This window comes from Balaenoptera borealis, assembly GCF_965194805.1.
Source record: "Balaenoptera borealis genome assembly, chromosome: 15".
NCBI classification, from domain to species: domain Eukaryota; kingdom Metazoa; phylum Chordata; class Mammalia; order Artiodactyla; family Balaenopteridae; genus Balaenoptera; species Balaenoptera borealis.
In genome coordinates, this window is record NC_138871.1 from 64,756,225 (window position 1) to 64,779,152 (window position 22,928).

Below are 22,928 nucleotides of genomic sequence, written 5' to 3' on the forward strand. Positions count from 1 at the left end.
CCTCTCCAAGGCTCTGATTGGATGGCCCTTAGAAAATTTATTTCAGAAGAAGTAGTTCTGTTTGGGCCACTACTGATGTTACTACATGGGATCCCCTCACTTGGCCAATCAATCATACTCACTCTGACACTGACCATAAATATGAATTTTCTTTTAAAGTTACTCAAGCTCAATCAGTGCAATGAGCTAAATTTCAGTCAAAGAATATAACTTCTCAATTATTAAGAGAGACTCTCCCTTGGTATTAGGATGGATTTAGATGGCTAACACCAGGCTATGGTCATTTAATTTTAAATCCCCTCCCCCCCATGTTGGGAACAATTAAATCATACTAAAGGTAATCAGCCTAAAAACACTAGAAAATAAGGCTGGGTCCCTTATGAAAAATGCCAAAATATCATTTCTTTTAAAGGTAACGATTGCTATGGAACAGCCTGGGTCAGGCAAACAGAAATATACTGGGTTGTATCTAATGGAATTCAATGGCTTTACAGCACCAATTTGCGACCCTGGCTTCCACCACGATGGATAGGAAGACGTACCCTAGAATTCCCCTGGGCTCAAGACCACACGCATGCCAATTTAGATATTGAAAATATTTGCAAATGAATCAATGGACAAGGGATTAATCTCCAAAATACATACACATCTCATACAGCTCAATACCAAAAAACAAAAAACAAAAAAAAGACCCAATCAAAAAATGGGCAGAGATCTAAATAGATGTTTCTCCAAAGAAAGACATACAGATGGCCAAAAAAACACATAAAAAGATTCTTAACATCACTAATTATTAGAGAAATGCAAATCAAAACTACAATGAGGTATAACCTCACACCAGTCAGAATAGCCATCATCCAAAAGTCTACAAAAAATAAATGCTGGAGATGATGTGGAGAAAAGGGAAGTCTCCTACACTGTTGGTGGGAATGTTAATTGATACAACCACTATGGAGAACTGTATGGAAGTTCCTTAAAAAACTAAAAATAGAACTACCATATGATCCTGCAATCCCACTCCTGGGCATATATCCAGAGAAAACCATAATTCAAAAAGATACATGCACCCCAATTTTCATTGCAGCACTATTTACAATAGCCAAGACATAGAAGCAACCTAAATGTCCATTGACAGAGGAGTGGATAAAGAAGATGTGGTACATATATACAATGGAATATTACTTAGCCATAAAAAAAGAATGAAATAATGCCATTTGCAGCAACATGGATGGACCTAGAGATTATCATACTAAGTGAAGTAAGCCAGACACACAAAGACAAATATCATATGACATGACTTATATGTGGAATCTAAAAAGATGATACAAATGAACTTATTTACAAAACAGAAACAGACTCACAGACATTGAAAACAAACTTATGGTTACCAAAGGGGGAAGGTGGGGGGGAGGGGTAAATTAGGAGTTTGGCATTAACATATACACACTACTATATATAAAATATCAATAGATAATCAACAAGGACCTACTGTATAGCACAGGGAACTCTACTCAATATTCTGTAATAACTTATATGGGAAATGAATCTGAAAAAGAATGGATATAGGTATATGTATAACTGAATCACTTTGCTGTACACCTGAAACAAACACAACATTGTAAATCAACTATACCCCAATATAAAATAAAAATTAAATTAAAAAATAATATAAAAAAAGAAGGAAAAAATCTGCAGATGAGGAGGAACAATAAACAGAAGCCAAAAGTTCTGCTTGGCTTAATTAAATGTCACTCTACACCAGCAAACAAAAGGTCTTAACAATGAGTCCCACGGATTCCTACTCACCCAGCCTCCTACAGAGTGAACCACTGACCCTGAAGTGTAAAATGAACAGAAGCCAAGGGTAGCTGGGCCCCAGGACAGAGGATTCATCATATGTAATGGCAAAGAATGTGAAGACAACACACCAGAATTAAGACTCCTTATTTGTCCCTCTGTCCCTCAAGAAGGTGAAGAATTAAACAGAGTTGAACTCTCCACCTCAGAGTTCAGTGGCATAATTTTTAAGTTCCCAAATAAAGTAGGAGAAGAATGATTTAGAGTAAATAACAGGTCAAAGAAAGCTGCCCCATTCAGAGGGGATGAATAATGTGAAGTTTCAAACAATTGCACCTGTGCAGAGTTTACACCAAAACAAAAACAGGAGGAAAAAAAAGAGGAAGAGAAAGAAGAAAAAGCTCCAATAAGCAAAAGGAAGATGAAGAACAGACACTGGGAGAACAGTTATTCCAAGTAACACTTCTTTATAGAATAGAAAACTTTTCTAGGTAAGATTTTCTCAGTGTCTTGGAAAATCAAAGAGGACATGGACTTTACAAAAATGAACATCAAGGAAGAGACTCATGAAATCAATAAAGAGATAAACAATAAAATAAAATAAAATAAAGAGGAAAAATAAGATTAATTTTAAAAAGCATCACATAATGAAACCCACTTTAGTGGCAGTAGGAAGTAAGATCAGTATTAGTAAAAACAGTCAGTGATGTGGAGGACTGGCTTGAGCAAGAAGATAGAATGCAAAGGGAAAACACGTAAAAGTGAATAGAGATAAAATGATAGGTATGAAATAAAGATAACAGACATCTAGCATCTGAACTGTAGTCCTAAAAAAAATGCAGAGTAGGCAGAATGGAAAAATATTGAGTGTAATAGAAAACCATTTTCTAAAATAAAAGAAGATAGGAATCTGCAGATTGAAAGGATTTACACATATAAGTAAAAATTATGAGTAACATTATTAGGAACATAGTGAAGCTATTGCACTTTAAAGAAAAAAGTCTATAAGTAATTAGGCAGAAATAGAGAATCTGCAAAAGAAAAAAAATCAGGCTAAATTCATACTTTTCAGCAACATTAAATGCCAGAAGGCAATAGCGTAATATGTACAGATTGAGGGAAAAAATATGTCATTATCTTTGTTTATTGTATCATTCAGCTTTTCTGGTCTATACTATAATCAAACTTTATAAATTCTTCACGAGTCCTTAAGAAAACAAAAGTAATCCCTCAGGGGACCCAGGGAATATTTTTTTAATGAGAATATAGTTATGTACTAAAGGAAACCTCAATACAACTTTTAATAAAACAAATTTTCTGACCAGAATGCAATAAAATTAGAAATCCATAAAACAGGTAGAAATTAAAAACCCAGATACCTAAAGCTTTTTAGGATAAATTCTTCCATACATTTCTTGGGTCAATGAGTGAATCAAAAGTGCAGTGACAGAGCAATCAGACACTTATCAAAACCTAAGGGGATATTCTCGCCTCCTCTGTCATAGATTAGTTGACAATAGGTGTGTGGGTTTATCTCTGGGCTTTCTATCCTGTTCCATTGACCTATATTTCTGTTTTTGTGCCAGTACCATACTGTCTTGATTAATGTAGCTTTGTAGTATACTCTGAAGTCAGGGAGCCTGATTCCTCCAGCTTCGTTTTTCTTTCTCAAGATTGCTTTGGCTATTTGGGGTTTTTTGAGTCTGCATACAAACTTTAAGATTTTTTGTTCTAGTTATGTGAAAAATGTCATTGGTAATTTGATAGGGATTGCATTGAATCTGTAGATTGTTCTGGGTAGTATAGTCATTTTCACAGTATTGATTCTTCCAATCCAAGAACACGTATCTGTATCTGTTTGTGTCATCTTTGATTTCTTTCATCAGTGCCTTATAGTTTTCTGAGTACAGGTCTTTTACCTCCTTAGGTAGGTTTATTCCGATGTATTTTATTCTTTATCTTGCATTGGTGAATGGGACTGTTTCCTTAATTTCTCTTTCTGATCTTTTGTTGTTAGTGTATGGGAATGCAAGAGATTTCTGTGCATTAATTTTGTATCCTGCAACTTGCAAAGCAGGCAAGAATATACAATGGAGAAAAGACAGCCTCTTCAATAAGCGGTGCTGGGAAAACTGGACAGCTACATGTAAAAGAATGAAATTAGAACAATCCCTAATACCATACACAAAAATAAACTCAAAATGGATTAAAGACCTAAATGTAAGACCAGACACTATAAAGCTTTTAGAGGAAAACATAGGCAGAATGCTCTATGACATAAATCACAGCAAGATCTTTTTTGACCCACCTCCTAGAGTAATGGAAATAAAAACAAAAATAAATAAATGGGACCTAATGAAACTTAAAAGCTTTTGCACAGCAAAGGAAACCATAAACAAGACAAAAAGACAACCCGCAGAATGCGAGAAAATATTTGCAAATGAATCAATGGACAAAGGATTAATCTCCAAAATATACAAGCAGCTCATGCAGCTCAATATCAAAAAAACAAACAACCCAATCCAAAAATGGGCAGAAGAACTAAATTGACATTTCTGCAAAGAACATATACAGATTGCCAACAAGCACATGAAAGAACGCTCAACATCATTAATCATTAGAGAAATGCAAATCAAAACCACAATGAGGTATCACCTCACACCAGTCAGAATGGCCATCATCAAAAAATCTACAAACAATAAATGCTGGAGAGGGTGTGGAGAAAAGGGAACACTCTTGCACTGTTGGTGGGAATGTAAATTGATACAGCTACTATGGAGAACAGTATGGAGGTTCCTTAAAAAACCAAAAAACTACCATATGACCCAGCAATCCCACTACTGGGCATATACCCTGAGAAAACCATAATTCAAAAAGAGTCATGTACCAAAATGTTCATTGCAGCTCTATTTACAATAGCCAGGACATGGAAGCAACCTAAGTGTCCATCATTGGATGAACGGATAAAGAAGATGTGGCACATATATACAATGGAATATTACTCAGCCATAAAAAGAAATGAAATGGAGGTATTTGTAATGAGGTGGATGGAGTTAGAGTCTGTCATACAGAGTGAAGTAAGTCAGAAAGAGAAAAATACAGTATGCTAACACATATATATGGAATCTAAGGAAAAAAAAAAAAAAGGCCATGAAGAACCTAGTGGCAAGATGGGAATAAAGACACAGACCTACTAAAGAATGGACTTGAGGATATGGGGAGGGGGAGGGGTGAGATGTGACAGGATGAGAGAGTGTCATGGACATATATACACTACCAAATGTAAAATAGATAGCTAGTGGGAAGCAGCTGCATAGTACAGGGAGATCATCTCGGTGCTTTGTGACCACCTTGGGGGGTGGGATGGGGAGGGTGGGAGGGAGGGAGATGCGGGAGGGAGGAGATATGGGAACGTGTGTATATCTGTAGCTGATTCACTTTGTTATAAAGCAGAAACTAACACACCATTGTGAAGCAATTATACTTCAATAAAGATGTTAAAAAAAAAATCTACAAACAGTAAATGCTGGAGACGATGTAGAGAAAAGGGAACCCTCCTGCACTGTTGGTGGGAATGTAAATTGATATAGCCACTATGGAGAACAGTATGGAGATTCCTTAAAAAACTAAAAATGGAAGTACCATATCACCCAGCAATCCCACTACTGGGCATTACCCAGAGAAAACCATAATTCAAAAAGACACATACACCCCAATGTTCACTGCAGCACTATTTACAATAGCCAGGACTTGGAAGCAACCTAAATGCCCATCGATAGATGAATGGATAAAGAAGATGTGGTACATATATACAATGGAATATTACTCAGCCATAAAAAGGAACGAAATTGGGTCATTTGTAGACACATGGATTGACCTAGAGACTCATACAGAGTGAAGTAAGTCAGAAAGAGAAAAACAAGAAGTACACGGGAAAGCTGAAGTAAAATACACTGAGAATTCTCACTAATACCCCAATTCAAAGAGAAGCAAACTGAATGACCAAGACTATGTCCCTGAAAGACTTGGACAAACAAATTCTGAAGGGGGCAAAAGCCCTTGCCAACTTTCTGTAGGCTACCAGTGAGGTGGGAGGAATGGCCGTTACTCTCTCTACAGACCAGGAGGAAAGTGGAGAGGGGAGGTGGATCAATCAGGTCTCCTCAGACCTAATTATTCCCCCAAACAAGGACTTAGCCGGATTGAAAACAAAGAAGAAAATTAATGGCATGAGATCCTCTGAGAATAAGTCAGTAGACAGAGGAAAAAGAGAGGCCTCAGTCAAGTTCTTATCACCCACCCCATACCACACCAAAGGGGAAAAAATCAACAGTAAATAAGGTTGCATTTAGCAAATAAAATTATAGGACACCCAGTTATACCTGGACACAGTTATACTAAGAAAGTATTCATTGTTTATCTGAAATACAAATTTAACTGGGAGTCATGGATTATATCTGTCTGCTCTAATAGGACCAGAATCAGGGAGGTCCCCTTATTATTTCCCTTTTGTCAGCAGTTAGAGTGGGAACAGCTTTGGGGAAAAGATGGGTGAGTGAAGATGAAATGAATCCAGGAGCTTCTCCTCTCTGACAGAAATGCCATGGTATCATTAGAAAGTAATGATAAAATGAAATGAAGTAAAATTAAATAGGCTGGTCTTAGACTTTTCTATAGAAGCATTCACTGACAGAAGCTGACATTAACAATATATGCAAATTTCTGAGGGAATGTGAAAATTCAAGAACCTATCCAAGAGCTTGATTAATTATAATGTTCTCAACATAAAAGAATTTAGGAAGTAACAGCACCCACAAGACTTTCTTGCAAATTCGACTGAACAATGGAAACAAGGCAACTGAGGTGAATAAAGACAGCTTGTTAAAATGAGAAATCATGAGTAAAGAACAGAAAGTAAGCAAAAAAAATATAACTTAAAATAACCTAAAACTAATAAAAATAATGACATGAAGGACAGGAATTATTAAAATGCTATTTAATCAATATTACCTAAAAGTTGAGTAAAGGTAAGTAAAAAGCAAGTAATGAATATAATAATCTAACTATCCTTTTTTATGGAATTGTTTTTCTTAAATCATAGGGGCGCCTTTTTGAAATTAATATTTTATGATAAAAATGAATCTAAATTTCTGAAATACTGCCAGTTTCAGTTATTTTCAATTATTTGTTTTTAATCTGTTAAAATCAAGTAAAATTAATTTTGTTAATTTTTATTTAAAATAAATATTAATAAATTTTAATAAATAAAAATAGAATTCAGTATGATCTCATGTTTGCAAAATTAATTTCATCTAATATTCTATTCATTCAATAAATGGTATCATTAACTGAGCACCTACTATGTTCCAGGCACACTGTTCTTTGTACACACACAAACACATACACACAAACACATCACAAGATATCTGGCACCATGTCTTCCATCTAATATTAATGATAGCTATTTTTAAATTATAGAATTTGGAGTGAGTCTTCATTTTGCTTTGTTTTTTCTTTCAAACTTCAATTATTTATAAGGAATAGGAATCATTTTTATAAAAATAACAAATTATAAAAAAGGAGAAAAAAAATAACAAATTATCATAGAACATGGAGAAAGGGGGAAATGACATTTAATTTTAAAAAGTCAACATAACACATATCAAAACCTGACAAAAAATGCACCAAAGGGCAACAGCATGCAAATTTCACTTATGAATATTTAAGCAAAAATCCCAATTAAAATAGAAACATATAGTTAGATAGTTCAATGAAAGAATAATACATGGTAAGAATGACAAAATAGTCAATACGTATTAATATACTTATCAGTAAGTTTAAAGGAGATAAATCATAAAATCTTGTTAGATACTAAAAGACATTTTATAAAATGTATAATTCACTACAAATATTAATGAATAATAAGCCAGTAAAAAATATATAATTTTTCAAACTAATAAAACTGGAGGAAAATCAGGAAAGTAAGATGTTCCAAAATTCAAGTGAAGACATTATTCCAGGAAAGCAGTGACCCACCCTGTTGAATGTTGCTGAGATTCATGTAAAATAAAAAATGAAAAAGGATCATTGGAGTGATGGCGTGGAAATCATTGGTGATCCTGATAAAAGCTGTTTCTTGTCATGGTGAGGATAAAATTTTTATTGAAGTGTTCAAGCAAGAATGAAAGAGGAGGGACTTCCCTGGAGGCCCAGTGGTTAAGACTTCGCCTTCCAATGCAGGCGATGCAGGTTCGATCCCTGGTCAGGGAACTAAGATCCCACAAGCCTCGCAGCCAAAAAACCAAAACATAAAACAGAAGCAAGGGCTTTCCTGGTGGCGCAGTGGTTGAGAATCTGCCTGCCAATGCAGGGGACACGGGTTCGGGCCCTGGTCTGGGAAGATCCCACATGCCGCGGAGCAGCTGGGCCCGTGAGCCACAACTACTGAGCCTACACATCTGGAGCCTGTGCTCCGCAACAAGAGAGGCCGCGATAGTGAGAGGCCCGTGCACCGTGATGAAGAGTGGCCCCCGCTTGCCACAACTAGAGAAAGCCCTCGCACAGAAACGAGGACCCAACACAGCCATAAATAAATAAATAAATAAAAATTAAACTTAAAAAAAAAAAGAAACACCACGATGGTAGAGAAACAGACCCTTAGGAACAAACATCTTTTAAAAAAAACAGAAGCAATATTGTAACAAGTTCAATAAAGACTATAAAAATTGTCCACATCAAAACAAATCTTTAAAGAAGAATGAAAGAGAGGGACTTCGCTGGTGGCACAGTGGATAAGAATCCACCTGCCAATGCAGGGGACACGGGTTCAAGCCCTGGTCCAGGAAGATCCTACATTCCACAGAGCAACTAAGCCCATGCGTCACAACTATTGAGTCTGTGCTCTACAGCCTGTGGGCCACAACTACTGAGCCCACGAGCTGCAACTACTGAAGCCCGTCCTCCTAGAGCCCATGCTCCACAACAAGAGAAGCCACTGCAAGGAGAAGCCCACACACCACAACAGAGTAGCTCCCGCTCGCCACAACTAGAGAAAGCCCGCACACAGCAACAAAGACCTGACGCAACCAAAAATAAATTTAAAAAAACAAGAATGAAAGAGGAGAAACAAGCATGAGACAACAAGCATGAACAATCTTTGGAAGAGTTTTACTACAGAGAGAAAGAGAAAAATAGGGTCATTGCTAAAAGACGGTGTGGGGTCAAGGGGGTTCTTTGGTTGCTTGGGGTATATTCTAACACGTATGGTGATTCTGTAGAAAGGAGAAAAAACTCCTATTGCCAGAGAGGGAACAGTTCCAGGAGGAGTATCTGTGAGTAGCAACAGAGTAGCTGGCCTTAGGAAAGAGCAAGAACAGTTCTTGCTTTGTAAAAAGGAGTAAGGGCAGAGCATAAAGGTATATCATGCTGATAGGATGGAAGATTTGATGATGCAACGAGGAGGTAGTTCTATGGTCGTTATTTTCCCATTGAAGCAAAAATCAAAATCATCAGCGACAGTAAGAAATCGTGAAGGATGTTAAAGGTTTGAAGCGGGTAGTTAAGATGAAAAATAGTCTTTTGGGATCATGGAAGAATGACAAAAGGAAGAGGGAAATAATTAGGATCGCTGGACTGGGTTCAGGACCAACATGGGATTTATGGTCATAAATTCAAAGTAAGGCCAGTCAATGGTTAGATGCTTTGTCTCAGGTGTATTCAGCCCAGGGGGCAGATGCAGAATGGGTAGAGTGGGTTCAAGCAGGGTTGGGCCTTTTCTAGGTGAGTAAAATGAAGAAAGAGGCCCAGAAGTTAAAGGTACAAGCAAAAAGTGATTGAGGTGACATATGGAAATCTAAGCTGAGTAAGAGGGGAGAGAAGACAAGGTGAAGGCAACAAATAGTGAAAAATTCTGCATTAAATAGATAAAAGGTCCTAATGTGGTTACAAACGGTCAGAGATGGGATATTAGAATAAAACAGGAAAGACAGGAGGTAGATGGTCAGAGAGTGGGATACTTAAAATGGAGATTTTGAAGGTAATAGTAAAGGAGTAGAGAAAAAGATCATTAGAAGTGAGGAAGATGAGGCACAAGGAGGCCAGGATGACTTCCCATCTCACTCAGTGCAAACTGCAATGTCCTTACGGTGATCTACAAGGCCTTAAATTCTGCACCCACTTCCCCTAACACTCTGATCTTGTCTCCTACTACTCCTCCTTCCATCACTCTACAAACCACACCCACCCTGTTGCTTGTCCTTAAACTTGCTAGGGACGTTCACTTCTCATGTTCCTTTACACTCGCTACCTCTGCCCAAAATGCCCATCCCATGTCACCACTTCATCTAAAATTTCCCCACCACACCCCAACATTTCCTATCCCCCTTCCCTGCTTATTTTACTCCATTGCACTTATCACAATCTAACATGTATCTTACTTAGTTTTCTGGCTTACTCCCTTAACTCCCCTGGTAACCCATAAGCTCCACGAGGGCAATGATTTTGCCTCTTTTGTTGGTTGCTATATCTCCAGCAACTAGAACAATGCTTAGCACAGAGTAGGTGATAAACAAATATATGCTGAGAGAGAGAGAGAGATGAGTAAGGGCAAGAATGACTGAAGAAATATATGAAGCTCTAAAAGCTGTGCTAAAACTGAGGAAGATATCACTAATTCCAGAATCATATGACATGCTTTTATGTGAAAGTTTAGCATCCATCAAACTATCCTATTTTTGAAAAAAATTGTTCACTAAAAGTGAAGAAACTTACAGATGACATACAAAACCTCTCCGGGAATGTTTAATTTTAGTTATTCCACTCTCAGTCCTCATCTAACCCACTGAGCCCTTCCTTAAAAATACTTCTCCCAAGAGTCTTGTATAGTTTTAAATGAAACACGCAAGTTCCAATGAAAATTAGAACTGCAAGTAAACTCTGAACTTAGAAGTTTTTTTTATTTTAGTTGCTAAAGTTTGCATCCAAATCATTTTTAAAACTTCAAGGTTTATCTAAGCCATCCAGTCTAATATGAGGAGATGGCCCAGGAATATTCAAATATAGATTTATAAGATTAGAAAACTTAATGAATTTGTCCTAAAACTCAAGGCTATTCTGAAAGAAGACAAAAGTGGGGTGGATTCCCAAATGGAAAATATGCAAGAGAGACCACAGGTTCCAAAAATGAAGTCTAATGCCACTTATTTTCTGGTGTTCTCATAACTGCATGCATATTAAAGATTTGATCCAAATATTTAAGAACAAAAAGTAGGAACAACCTAACTCTCCCTCAGTAGAATACTGGATAAACTGTGGGTCTTTCATGCAATGGAATAATATGCACTAGCTAAAAAATGGAAGAACGAAAAGCTCAAATCCCTCTTCCCATTCTTTTCTTCTTCCCTTCTTCTCACTTTTTCTCTTCATCTTTCATCCCCTTCTCTTTTATTTCCCTCCCCATTCCTCTCTTCTCTTCTCTTCTTCTCCCTTCTTTTCTCCTCCCTTCCCTTCCCTTTTCTTCTTCCAGATCACGTCCCTTCCATTCCCTTTTTGGACAATTCAATCTAGAAATCTTTAGGGGACACCAAGCAAGGAACCCATCCACACTTCTTACAGGTGATAGGAGTCCACAGCTGCCAGGAGTAGTGTCAGAGCCAAGCAGGGTGAGGAGGGTTTCAGCCCAGTAGATTCCTATTTATCTCCAAATTCCAATCCAGAAGTCACCTCCTCCAGCAAGCTTTCCTTTCCTTTCCTTCATGATCCAAACACAAGTGGATTTAATTTTCCCTCTTCTGAGCTTCCAGAATATTTTGCCCATGCCTCTAATAAGACACTCTTATTACAGCTGGTGTTTAAATTGGTTCTTTCTTCTGCTAAATGGTGAATTCTTTGATAACAGTGACTATATCTAATCCATTTACATCTTCAGATCCTATGATGCCTTGAATTTGTAAAATGGAGTTGAGTAAATGAAGAGCAGTGGCAAAGGAAGTATGGGTTTTGGATCTAGATAGATAAGAACCCAAATACAAGTAACATCAATGACCATACTCAACAACACTGAACCTCAATTTTCTCATCTATAAAACACTAAAATACTGGAGGGGGAAGACAATCTCCAGGTTGTTAAGATGGTTAAATAAAATAGCACATAAAGTACTAAGCACAACGCAAGCCTGGTAGTCACACAATAAACACAACATAACAGTGTCTTTGCTGCATACAGGCTGTGATTCTAGAAACAATCAGTTGTGTGGCGTTAGGCTAACATTTTCCTCCTACCACCTCTGTTGTATTTATATCCATTAGTTCACATGGGATGAGGTTACTTCTAGGGAAAGAACTCCTGTGGTCCCCATAACAATTTAACTGGAGAAAACTGGTGGAGGAAGGGGAGAGAGGAAGTAGCAGAAGACAAATTGTGAAAAGAGGAACCATCAGGTCTAGAAAAAAAATCCCACCCTGGGGTGGGATATGTCAAGTTTGTAACTCTTATAATTACATAGAATTGAATATACTTTCTCAAGTCACGTATCTTCAGGTGACTACCCACTGGACATTGTGCCTTCAGTGGAGAACCACTGTTCAAGAGAGTCTCAGTAGTAGGACCTGGGGTTAGAAGGAAGCAGTTGTCTTGATTATAGCACTTGGATGTCACCTGAGCCTCCCACCCCACTCACCTAAGAAATCAGCATATCCTCTGGAAAGACAGAAGTTGTAGTCATAACTTAAATAGGCATCTCATTAAATCTTCTAACTCCTTAAGGGCCAACTAACCTGTTGCAACTAACCCTAAGTGATCAGAGAGGTAACATTCTCCTGTGGTATCAAGAACAGTTAATTGGTTTTAAGCAATGAAAACAGACTCTGGATATCTTAGCCATAGAAGGAAAGTTGATCCACCTAAAGCCAGAAAGGACAGAAAGCAGAGTAGCTCCAGGACCACTGTCAGAATCTCATAGATAGTCTCTTGGAGGCAATACCACTGGAATAACAACCTCCTTCCAACAATGTGTCCCTCTACGCAAGGTGCAAATTTCCTGGAGACTGAGTCAGCCCATCCTAGCTTCCATCATGGAGACACCTGTAGGCCATGTGTGTGCAAAGCACTGTGATAAACAATCCCACTAGACCACATGGAAGGGGGGGGGGTAGGTCCACAAAGAAACGGTAGGATGAAGAGTATAAGAAACTGGATAAACATAAACAGCAGTCTACTACAATTCCTTTGGTCTGAGCAAGCTGCCAGGATGGTGCAACAGTATTAGGACCAAGACACTTTGTAGCTGGACTCTTGGGGGGGAATCAACACCAACAGAAGGGATTATTAAGCAGCATGGTGGCTGCAGGAGACCACCAGTTTGGACAGGCAGGGTCCCAGGGCAGGGCAGTAACATCTCATCACATTGCAGGTATCTTGACAGCAACAGCATGACACAGACTAGTCTAGTAGCAGAAGGGAACAAAAGGGTCAATTTGGGAGAACACGGAAGACCTCCCCTGAGAACTCTAAGAAGTACATAAAAAGTGGAAAGACTTGAAAGTCTGAGGTCCACCTGTCAATTATGGAAGAGCCAATGAGTTCGTGCAATTCAGGAACTAATATTGAGGCACATTTGACTAGGAAATTTCAACTGACTCTTAGTTCTTTTCTGTTCTCCAAGAACAGAAAGGAAAAGGAACTGGATTCCAATGCCATGCTTATTCATGCATGGCTCTGAAAAGGAGGCACAGCTGCTAGTAACAAGTAGGGAGCAGTTCCTCCTCCCTGACAGATTCAGATACAAAAGAACAACTGACTCCATGAATAGGACTTGCCACATACAGGGCTCTCCCTACTTAAGTGTGAAGGAAGAAAAATCAGGCAATTCTCAAATTCAAAATCCTTCCTTGGGACTTCCCTGGTGGTACCGTGGCTAAGACTCCATGCTCCCAATGCAGGGGGCCTGGGTTTGATCTCTGGTCAGGGAATTAGATCCCACATGCCGCAACTAAGAGTTCGCATGCAACAACAAAAGATCCTGCATGCCGCAACTAAAAAAAAAAAGAAAGAAAGAAAAGAAAAACGATCCCACATGCTGCAACTAAGACCTGACACAGCCAAATAAGTAAATAAATATATATTTTAAAAGATCCTTCCTCACCCACACTTCCTACGAATATAATTTTGCAAAGACATACTGTGTCCATAAGTCAATTCAAAAGGAAGAAGGGATGGACCCTGCTTCGAGTTACACAGTAAGCTCACATCCTTGCCTCACTCTAGCCATGCCCCTACACACTCACACACACACACACACTTCCATGCCTGTAAGAGTTAGTCAAAATGAACATCTAGAGCAGGATTAAGGGAGAAAAAATTTTTAATTTCAAAACCTGAAAATAGGGAATGAAGGAAAAGCAAGAGGTCACATATACACACACACGCACACACATGCACTCACAGTTTGCCTAAATCATGGGTATGTTGATCACCAGATTAGAAGATGATGAAATAAGCAACAACTTCAGGTCTTTTTAATATATCAGTTAATTTAGCCTCCTTCTTGCCACCTGGGACCCTCTTGAATCTTTTCTGCGGCTGGCCCCCAGTAAGACAGCCTCTAAAGGGCAAGCCCAGCTCATTGTAAACTTTGGGTCAGGACTGCAGGAACAGAATTTCCCTCTACATCTTTATTCAAATCCTGTGTTACTTTTAGAAGGTATAGTAAATAAAATTCTCACATTGCAGATGAGAAATCGTTCCAAAGGGGCTACGAGCAAATGAATTGTCCATTGCTTCTCCCCTCCACCACAGAACATTTGGGTAGGCCATTTAGGGAACCTGCTTAACTTGATTATTTATATAACCCATCGTATACCAAAGTCTTGTCAAACGTAAGAGTATTTAAAATCTTCCGAGCACTGTTCAATACTAACTCCATATTACTAAAAGGATCACATTAATTTCTAAAAATATTCTTCTATTTGATCCTGGCATTACTTAATTAGGAACCTTTTGCATGGATGAAGACCTTAAACTCCACTTCAACTCTATATTTGGGTTTCACTATTTACACAAACTTAACTTCTATGTTTGTAGCAGCTAAATATTTGCCATAAGATTATCTCTGCAGATCAGAATCTAATTTCTCCTGACTTTAAGAAGACCATGGCTTCTTCCATGAATACTTTATAGAGGTTCAGTTCTCAAGCCTTCTGGTTATCAACCTTCAGAACCCTTGAGAGACCAAGGAAAGACAAGTTCAAAGATGAAAATTAGAATGTAAATCACATGAAAGCCTAAGAGTTTCCTCAGTGAGAGGAAAAAAAAAAAAAAAAGGCAAATCATCATGTTCATAAATTCTGGAAAAAAACAATGAAAAATATTCTATACATGTTTTATATTGTTTTGCATCTTATTGCTATAAGTGATAAGCAACTTTAGAATAATATCTTCAATAAAAGTACCTTTAGCCCATGAGAGCACTAATAATTTATATATTAAAAAAGCAACATTTCATAAGAAACATGCAGTTCCATTAGAACTGCACATTCTTTGAGTCCTTTATGCTTTCCAGCAGGATTTTGAAATGTCTTTATGATTGTGGGGCTGTTATTGCTTGTCGTTTCACCAAATACGGCTTCACTGTCTCATAATTACTACTCAGAGATTTGATGGACCCACATGGAATTTGTTGTATTCTAACACAGAAATAAGAATCTCATTTTAAGTCGCCAGCAAATACAAATACAAAGTTTGGCATTGTACAGTACAAAAATATCTTTTCCTAAAAGAGACAAGGGTTGCTAGGCAACCACGCAGCACAAGCTTTAGCATTCAAGGTAACAAAGAGACTACTGTGCTGCTACCACCTAAAGGTTCTTGCTTAAAGCAATGAAAGAAAACTGACAGTGAGAAGTTGAAACAGAGCTCAGAAACACTGCCATTCTCCCAAAACTGTATTTGAGCATGTTTTATTGAGTTTAATATGTTGATTTACAAAATAAGTAAAATAAGTACAATAGACCTTGTTTGGATTGTATTTCAGCTTTTAAAATTCAGCTGCCATTTGCTGCATGACTCTGGGTGTTATTTTCTGTGCACTCTAAAGTTTATACTATCCACAAGCTTTTCTTTAAACAGGGTCAGTGGGAGGGAAAATACCTCTAAGAGAAATTTGCCTGTGGTGGCTTCAACTTGGTCTCCTGTCTTCAGAGTACCCTTGACTCCCAGACATCCAGTATCTGAGGTTGGTTTTACAGAATTAAACTGTTTCAACAATCCAATATCTTGGTGAGAATTAGTTCAAGTGTCTGGTGTCTTGTGATATTTCTGCCCCTTAAAAGAGGCCAGCTGTGAGAGAAGCCTGAAGAAGGAATCTCAAAGGGTTGAATTTCAGAAAGAGCAGCCCCTGGGTGAGGAGAACAGAGCTTGGCAGGCCACCACCCATTACTCCATCAAAAGCCCAGTACTGGGGGTAAAAGGATTACAATCCTTTAGATCTATAGTACAGAGCAGTGTATAATTACGTACATAGTCTAGAGGCAAGCTGCCTGATTTAAGTCCTGGCTGTACCACTTACTAGCCTTGTGACCTCTGACAAGATGCTTAATCCCCTAACCATTAGTCTCCTCATCTGCAAAAAGGGTGGGAGATGGGGGGTGGCGGGGAACTTACCTATCATATGATATTCGAGTGTTAATTGAAATAATGTATGTAAAGCCCTTTGCATAGTCGCTGACATGTAATAGGTGCACAATAAATGTTTATATTATTGATATTATTATGAAGGTCAATAACAAATAATGCTCAATCTCATTTCTTTAACTAAATACTTCCAGGGTACTTATTAACTAAATACCTAATGTGATAATATTTTGTTCCAGCACACAATGTAATGTAGGAATAAATGACATGGGGCAGGAACACAGAAGTGGCACAAGATCAATGTGGTAAAAGACCATTAAATGTAGACCTGTACCTTTCATCATCCTGCACAACTTGGGGCCCTATTATTAAGAAATGGTGAAAAAGATAAATGAACCCTAAGACAGGATGGCCTACATATCTTGGTTCTATCTGAGTTCCTTGCATTTATGTAGATCAAGCTACAAGGAATTATGTATACTTAGGTCACCATGGAATTTCAGATTTTGGGCTATATATCTAAAGGAAAATTTCATCTATAGAAAATCAGGAACTACACTGGAGCTGAGGTGTCTCTAAGGGCTCAGCCACAGGAGTTCAAACATCCTAACTCCAGCTGGTGACACCATTCTGTGCTCTCTGGCCTGCTTCAAGCTCTTCCTTGTGTGCTCACAGCTTCTGGGTTTTTTTTTGTTGTTTTTCTTTTGGCCGCACCGCATGGCAGGTGGGATCTTAGTTCCCCGACCAGGGATCGAACCCACACCCCCTGCATTGGAAGCGTGGACTCTTAACCACTGGACTGTCAGGGAAGTCCCTCACAGCTTCTGTTATATGACATTAACTTCCCTACACCTCTTGATGGCCTTGCTGGCCCCTTCTTCACAATGACTTTCACTCTCTTCCATGGACAATGATAATGCACACATTACCTACTTTAAATCCCAAAACAGAGATTCTGGTTGCCAGCAAGAAGGTGAAAAGCACTGTAGTGGACAAATACTGGGATGTGTCACCCATATCCCCTTCCAAAATAAAGGGATTTTTCCCCTAGCCACAGCTAGTGCTGCTGGCAGACAGCCCCCAGCCGTCAGCCCCCCTCAGAGATACACAGATTGCCTCAGCTAAAGAGAGTTGCCTCATCCAAGGCACTGTCCCCTTCCTGAGCAGCTGGCACTTAGAGAGGATAAAGGCCTAGTCCTCTTGTCCTGATTCAGGACATCTCTGAAGGGTCACTCCAGGTCCAGAACTCCCTACAGTATCTGCTGAGCCCTGCACTGAGACTGCATCACCATTCAACTGCTCCCTATGCCCACTCCTGCTTCCTTCCTTCTCTTCCTTCCCTTTCCCTTCCTCTCCTCCCTTCCTTTTCCCTCCTCTTTCCCAGATGTACATCTCCAGATCACTCCTGGCGGACCTCCCTGTCCTTTGATCATCTCTGAGTCTGCTTCATGTGAAACCAATCAGTGAAGTGAGCATAACTCATAAATTGTACACATCGTATCTTCAAGCCAAACCATCTAGGTTGTCAACAGCCAGCTGAAGTACTGCCTGCCCTAGATTAAGTGCCCACTCCTGATCCAATAAGCTATGACCCAATAACCCCAAGATAAGGTTATATGTAGGAAACACCATTTTCAGAGTAGCAGGAGCTTTGAGGTAAGGGTGTGGCTCTTAGAGGGCGACAGGGTTGACTTTCCCTTACCATTTCCAGGGTAGATCCATGGATTTGTCCCTTTCTTTCTACAATCCATAGAATTCAGTCTGAGTCCTTTTCTTTTCACAGCTATCACCACACCCTCTGCTTCTTGGAGATCCTTCCCTATGCAAGAATTTCTACCCTTCTCCCCCGCCCCCCCCCCCCCCCCCCCCCCCCCCCGCTGTACCGCACAGCATGTGGGATCCTAGTTCCCAGACCAGGGATTGAACCCTCGCCCCCTGCAGTGGAAGTGGAGTCTTAACCACTGGACCACCAGGGAAGTCCCGCAAGAACTTCTAGAATAAAAACATCTCCACTTTACTGCTATCTAAAAATGTTCACTTTTGAGTTTGAGGGGTTTACTGCTAATCATGACAGGAAAACAGAAAGGAGATATGTAAAACATCAAATATAATTAATACGTTAAGAAGAGTTGTTAAAGAGATTTTCAGAAATTCAAGCTTGTGTTACTGCACTAATTAAAGACATTTCATGATACTTCTTATAAAATTTTTAAAAATCCCTTCCTCCTCACGTTAGTAATGACTGTATCTTCATTAAGAACAAAGACTTTATTTTGTTTAAAATGATGTGTGCTCATTATGAAAATTAAAGTGGTACAGAAAAGTCTAACAGAAAGAAAAAATTGCCTAAAATCCCACCACCTATAAATAGCCGTAATTAACACTATGTGAATATTATTCTAGTTGTCTGTCTATTCTTATATGCAGAAAGATTGATTGACTTTTATTAAAATGAGATCATAATATGCATGCTCTTTTAACTTTAAAAAATATTTTAAATTTTATTTAACAAAAAAATAAATATATAAATGAAGTAAAATTGAAGTATTCCTGAATATTAAATATTTCTCCACTATAAGAAGTATTTCAAAAAAAAATCTCTCCGGTCAAAAAGTGATTACAAAAAGCTCTAAGTTGAAATAATTTCAATACGTGTTTCAACTTTAGATGCTTCCAATGGACTGACTTCCTACTATAAAAATGTGAGTGTGGTAAGCAGATCATAACACCTTCTGTTTCCCTCCTCACTCTTTGGCTCAGATTATATCATTATTTTTACATTATGAAGTGTGGCAAAAACTGCTTCTTCTTCCCCAATCTCCATTTTCCCTTTTTTCAATTGTAATATAAGTTTGAGCTGAGTATAAAACATCCCTGCTAAAGACTACATTTCCCTGTCCCCTTTGCAGGTAGGTGTGGCCAACCAACCAAATTCTGGGTAACAAAATGATGGAGAAGTGATGTACGCAATTTCTGGGCCAAGCCTTGACAGAGAAGGAAACTGGCCTTGCCTAGATCCCTTTTCCACCTTTCCACAGGCTGGAACGCAGACCTGACGGTGGCTGCTGAAGCATCCATGTGGGAATATGAGATGAAAGCCACAAGCTGATGATGGCAGAATAACAAAGCAGAAGCCTGGGACCCCAATACCCTCAGCCACCAAACCAGCCCTGAATTGTCTACCCAGAATTTTGTGAGAATGAAATAACATTTCTATTTTATTTAAGCCAAATCATTTTTAGGTTCCTCATTATAGTATCCTAACTACATTCTAGCTAATATGTCAACTAATCCATCAACAGACCATACAATTATTGTCTATCCTGAAACCATAATTCCTAGAGTTAATGTGTCTTAGTTCCATATTCAAAGACAGTCAATGTTCACTGCCATATCCTTTTACCATGGTGGCTCCATCCTAAATTCTGGGAGATTTCTTTCTTTCTTTGTCTTTATTTGGTTGGTTGGTTGGCTTGGTGGTATATTATTTTTCTGTTGCTACTGTAACAAATTACCAAACAAAGCTTAAAACAACACAAATTTGTTTTTCTTACAGTTCTGTACATCAGAGGTGCAAAATGGATTTCACTAGGCTAAAGTCAAGGTGTCTGCAGGCCTGCATTCCTTTTGAAGGCTCTAGGAGAGAATCCATCTCCTTGCCTTTTCCACCTTCTAGAAGCTATCTTCATTCCTTGGCTCATGGCCCATTCCTCCAACCTCAAAGTCAATAGAATAGTATCTTCAAGTATCTCTCTGATTCTGACACTCCTATCTTCCTCTTTCATGTAAGAGGAAACTTCTGATTACATTGGGACCACCAGGATAATCCAAGGTAGTCTCCTCTCAAGATCCTTAACTTAATTGCATCTACAAAGTCCCTTTTGCCATATAAGGTAATATATTCACAGGTTCTGAGGGTAAGGACGTGGGCATCTTGGTGGGGAGGGGGATAGTATTCTGCCTACCACAGGTGGTTTGGTTTTGTTCTATTTCTTTAATCTCATCCAGTTGTTTCTAGAAAGGGTTCATGAGTGTTTTATTGTCTGAAGTATTTGATACACTGGTGAGAATGTATGTTTCCTTTCCACTTGAAAACAACCTGTCTGAATATTGTAATATTAGACCACTATTTTTTCAATATGGCACTTATTGCTATACTAAAAAACCCTGAAGACAGCATGTAATTTTTCTCTTTGTATGTGATATTCTTTTTCTACTTTGATTTGATACCTTAAGAATTCTCTCTTTATCCCTGAAGTTCAACCTAACCAGGCTATGTCTAGATGTCAATTGCTTTTTATTATTTTTTCCTAGAATACAGTATCTTTCTCCAATTTATTCATTCAGTTCTTTATTTCATGGAACTTTTCTTCTATTGTATCAGTCTCTGAATACATTTTCAGTTCCATTTGTTTAATTATGCATTTCAGGGTCATCTATCATGCTTGCACTGGACTGAATGTCTTTGCCTATGCTCTGTGTCTATTACTTTACATTTAATTCCTTAAATATCTTATTCTTTTTCATCTACATTCATTATGGTTATCTCAAGCCTTTTGTATACATCAGCATTTTTATTTTCACCTATGCTAGTCTGTTTCCTGATGTTTCTAATCACTTTATTGGCTCTGTGATGTGTTGGTTTGGTCCTCAATTTGTCTTATGTGCTCCACAGCATCCTCATTATGATATCTATCATCCCTTCCCTGAGATAGTACATGACTGTCATTTCTATTAAGTTGCTAAATAACACAGGGCACTGTGGGGAATTTTCTTTTGTTCTGGGTCATGGTATCTCCCAGACTGAATTTATTGTTTGTTCCTTTGTATTTTTGTTCATGTTTGCTTTTACTGTTGCTGAAATCTGTTTTTATAGTTGCATTCTCATTTCTTCTCATACTATTCATATTCAATCTGAGCTGCTTTGTCCCAGTAATTTTTCTCTGATATAGTGTGGGATACTGTTTGTTTTATCCCCTCAGATATAAGTTCAAAGCTGGATATCTCATGTTTAATCATAGACTGAGTCACAGCACGCAGGTAGTGGGGTGAGTAAAAGACAAGAAAGAGCTCAGCTGATGCTATGAACAGTCTCTTAAAGAATACATGAGCTCCACTCTCTTTTCTGAAAGTGTTCACTCCATCTATTTGGAGAAGGAGATTGAAGGACATGAGACAGCACGTCGCACAGGATCAAGGGTAGAGCTGGGTTTTGTGGAACATAAAACTTATACAATTTGAGGGACTGTCTTTAAGAAAAAGCATACAAAGTTATGGTACAAAATTAAATATGAACATGAATTTTTATTTAGAATGAAAAAAGAAACCAAAACATTGTAGGTATTAAAAGAATAGAAAATACCACAAAATCATAATATTTAGAATTATAATAGCTAATAATTAACTACCTACACACTTCTGTTTTTTCCCTACATTTTTGGCCACAGTCTTTCATTCACCTCTTAATATGATGACAATTTTTTTAAATCATTTTCTGTGGAGAGACTAGAAAAATAATTTAGTCTCTGCTAGCATATTTATCAAAATTTTCTTTTATTATTGATAGCTTTATCATTGAGAATTTCTTTTATCTTCAAAACTCATTCTTGGTAATATATAAACTTGGGGGAATATTATCAAATTTGGGATTCTCTATCAAAGTTCTTTCATACATAAGCTATCATATTTGAAGCATTTTCTATCTTCTGGCTTTTGGTTCCAAATTTTTCAAATCTTGTTTCTCCTGCAGCAGCCCCATATTTCCAGTGCCAGTTACCACAGGACACTCTCATATCATGTGGCCTCTGGCTTTGTAATTGCTTAAAATGACTCCAGTAGGGCTTACACAGCAGAAGGTAGAAGTATTCCTGAAGGCAATTTCTACACTGGTCCAGCTAACAATAACATAAATATTTATAGATATTGCAAACCGCTTAAATATATCCCACTAAATCTAATCTCGTTATATCTTCAGTTCAATTTTCCCTTAACTAATTCACACACACACACAAAAATCACTGGCCACTCCACTGCTACCCAACACAAGGAGAAGCCAGAGTGGGAAAAGCAGCTCTCTTAACTGATTGCAGTTAAAATATGTTCCTTTTGAAAATTTTACAAAAACACAAGATAATGTGAAATGATTGTGCTAGGGCACGTCCTGTAGCATTGGAAAGGACCTATAACAATGGGAGTATCTGAAGCTTAAACTTTATTACCTTCACTGTAAATCTACCTCTAAGTGAATGGACATTCTGAGGTCTTAGAGTGTCTCTCCAATTCATATGAAATCCTGGACCCTTCCCTTCCTCACATTTCTTCCATTTACTCTTCTCTCCTCATTCCAATACTTCCAGTCAGAGGAGGGAAAAGATAAATCTACTCTTCATCTTCTTTCCAGAATTGAAGGTAATAGACATTGTTGCTATGATGATGTGTTCCTGCTAAACTTTATTTTCTGCAAAATTATGCACTAAAAATTAGAGAGTTTATGGGGAAAAATTAC